Below are 3,773 nucleotides of genomic sequence, written 5' to 3'. Positions count from 1 at the left end.
CTCGCCCTCTCACAGGCTAAACAACGTGATCCGATGCTAAGAAGAGGACAGTTATCTCAGTTGTTATTTAGTGCCGAGGTTGACAATAAAGGAGAATAGAACACATAAATAAATCAATGAATAAATAAATCAATAAACATTTTTATGCAAATAAAATAAATTAATAATGAAAGACAAACATGCAGACGGACACAGAGAGACAGATAGATAGATAAATAGATATAGACAGACATTGAGAAAAATAACTTCCCCGTGGGTTGTGTTGTGGTGGCCGGGCCTCACCACCACGAGGGAAGATCCACCAACGCTGCCACGGCGTCGCTGGCTACCACAGCCTCGTGAATTAACGCTGTCATTATGCTCTGGCCGGTCACACTCTTAGGTTCTGTTGGCCTCTTTTCCCTGTTCAACCAGCCGTATAATAACCCTGAGACTTGGATACAATGTCAGTGTTATGGGTCTTATTCTAGACGAAGAGTGTGACTTAGACAAACGTGTTGCACATAGGCATTGATTATAAAAGTAGATTAAGAGGTTTCTTAGCATCCTTTCCTTACCGATTCATTCTGCACACAGCACCTCAGTATCCTCTTGTATGTTTTACATGCAAACCATGTCCATATAAAAAAGATATAAACAGCATACAGGCGAGTGTTACGGTGTCATGTGCAAAATAAATCGATTTGGAAGAGATGCTAAGAAGCCTCTTGCGCTGTTTTTAATATCTTCCTAAGACTTCTTTCTCTTCTTCTTTCAATATAAAGGCGTGCTTAAGATTCATGTTATCTCTACGTATTATTATGGGGCTGGGCAGGGATCGCCTTCACGTGGTGGCCTAGATATGACTCCTAGTAACAGCAGTAGTCAAGACACGGTACTTGACTAATTTTATTTCAGTAGTAAATTTTTAGTCCTTACCTAACTGATATTTTCAAAACTATAGACAACTGTCCAATATACTGGTGGGCTTCCTGTATGTAGTTACAGTCCTATGGCGCTACTAAGCCATCACCACCAGGTAAGATTCAGCTTTTATGAAATAGGCTTTAATAGTGAAACTGTTACCGGTTTTTATATGCAACCTCTCTTTTTCGAAACATCCCTCCTACGCTGAGCAAAATCGTGATGCGATAGCAAGAACTAAATAGAATGTACATCACTGTACTGAAGAAGTTAGTGTGTGTGTGTGTGTGTGTGTGTGTGTGTGTTTGGACTTATTCCTCTGGTTGTGTCGTGACTGAATGCTGTGGTGTTCAGTCCGGGGCAGAAGCTGCTTTGCTGTTCCACTGCGTCAGTTTCACACGTGGGACATGTCTGTCTCCTTCCTATATAACGCATCATCTCAAAGAAAATAATTTGGGTCGGAGAAACATTTCAAGCCTCTAACTTAGGATTATTAGCCAGTCGAGGAAAGTGAAAAGCAAAGGTGAAAATTAGACTAACTTGTGTCCCTGACTGTACTTGATCAATATTATAAGATACAATCGTATTCTGCCCAGTTATAATGTTGCCTAGGATAAAGTGAATTTTCAGAGAAGGGAATGTTAATAATTCAATCTTTTCAAATATTACTGGGCTCTCAGTTTTATGGAGAAAAGAAATGGAATTAAAAATGAAGACTTATATGAATTACCATATTGACTGTACTCATGGACACGCACACCGAATAAAAACAAGGTTATAGCTTGATATTTTTCGCTGCAGAAATACCAGTTTCGTAGAGTTTGGATGTGTGGTTTACTAACAAATAATCAATTAGCATGTAATTATGAGACGACTAAACACATTTCCATTAATATCATAACACTGCTGGTCTGGTGGGTATAAATAACAGTTCTAAATGCGTTGGCGTCGGCCAGTTTGCGGTGGGTGGGTTGGTAGGCGTTTGCTTGCCACCCAGCTGACGTTGGTTCGAGTCCCGCAGCCCCCCTGGCCCGGAACAGGGCGCAGGGCAGGACCAGGACCGACTGACCCCGTGACTGGCCTCCCCCACGACCGTGACCACAACAGTGACTACGCTAATGATGCTTCAGGAAGAGTTAAGCTCCTTCGGGAGATACTGTGTTTGGGGTTCACAGTTTTCAAAACGTCCCCCTTCTGTGGTATCACCAGCCATGTCTGGTTAGGCCTCACCATCGTATAAAGTCCTCACAAAGACTTTATGCTACATTTTAACCCCCCCCCCAAAAAAAAAAAAAAACTCTTGATTCTGGTAATGATGATAAGTTATAATAATCACACTAAATAGTGTTCTGGGTTAACGAATTTCTGAAAGTGGGTAAACAGTGATATTACCTAATGCTGAAAAAATAAATGCAGTGTAATGTAATGTGTGTGTGTGTGTGTGTGTGTGTGTGTGTGTGTGTGTGTGTGTGTGTGTGTGTGTGTGTGTGCATTTTCATTATTTTCGGCTTTAATAAGCGGCCTCTGGGATAAAAGAATCAGTAACCTATTCAGTAAACTGACGTCTTTATTCTTGCTTACCCAAACGTTTTTTTTTTTTACCTTAAGGAAAACTTTTGCTGAAGGGGTACAAACAATACCCCTCGCCCCTTACATATATTACTCATCTAAAGAAACTCTCGTGCCGAAGTGGTTAAAGATAACTGACCGTATTTTAAACGAGTCTAATAAATTTTTCCGACAAGAAACCTTCAATATAATTAATTATTATCACAATTTTTGTTTGTGTTTGTGTCTGTGTATTTTTGCTCTGATCATTCTACTTATTTTATTGGTAAGTGTCTGGTATTCTCTTGTTACTTTGCCTTGGCCCAAAATCATTCTTCTTCCATCTTGAATGCTGATGTTGTACTTACAGACTAACACTTCAATATGATCATGATAACGAGAAACTGCTATGGAAAGAATGCAGAGCCTTAGCATTGTGTTAGTGGCTGTCCCCGAGCTACGCAAAATAAACTGCAAAGGGGTGAATGTCTGAGACAAATTAAGAAGAAGATAGTATAGCTGTAGGTGTGAAAATATCATCATCATCATCATCATCATCTCTTTTTCCCTCCCCATGATGAGATGAGGAAGGGTTCTGAGAGCCAGAAGTAAACTGGTAGAATGAGATGTTAGCCAACTTTTGCCCAGCTGAATGAGCCACACTGCCACTCACTCACCATTCAAGCCTCCGGAACCCTGACCCCACCTCATAGATTAGAAAATTTATTTCGCAAGTAGCTTCACACTCACCCGTCTGTCAGTGTCAACCCGACAACTGCCAAGTTATAAATATGAATAAAGAGTTCTATACATAACTAAAGCAAAGTTTATCAGTACAGTCCAGTATCCATTAAACTTATAATGTTGTAGTTTTTGTTGTGGATGTGAAAAGTGTTCTTGTTTTGAGTTACCGTAAAAGATGTCCAAGATTTACTAAGTCTGATTTTTTTTTTCCTTTGCCCTAAAGATGACTGCACTGCGACTACATTAACGTGTGGAGAACTTAAACGAGCTTAAAGTTTATCAAAAATAATATTATGAGTTAACCTAATTTCAAAATATCGTTCAGTTAATTCTGTATATCTATCTACTTATGTGTTCAAAATGATTTTTATATAATTCTGTGATATGTCATCAACAATACGTCCTGTGCATGATGAACTTTTATGAACTACTAAAACAGTTGTGTTCATAGTTCTTGGGGTTGGATGGAGAAGAAGGAGGAGGAAGATGGTATCAGGTCGTATCCTAAATGCCAGACCATTCTTGATTCTCTGGTTTGGGATTCGACAAAGACTGTGTAACACTTTGGACTGAGGTTG

Source organism: Coenobita brevimanus, chromosome 70 (assembly GCF_032717465.1).
Source record: "Coenobita brevimanus isolate Jiangsu-jjx chromosome 70, ASM3271746v2, whole genome shotgun sequence".
Classification (NCBI taxonomy): domain Eukaryota; kingdom Metazoa; phylum Arthropoda; class Malacostraca; order Decapoda; family Coenobitidae; genus Coenobita; species Coenobita brevimanus.
Note: the sequence above shows the minus strand (reverse complement) of the source record.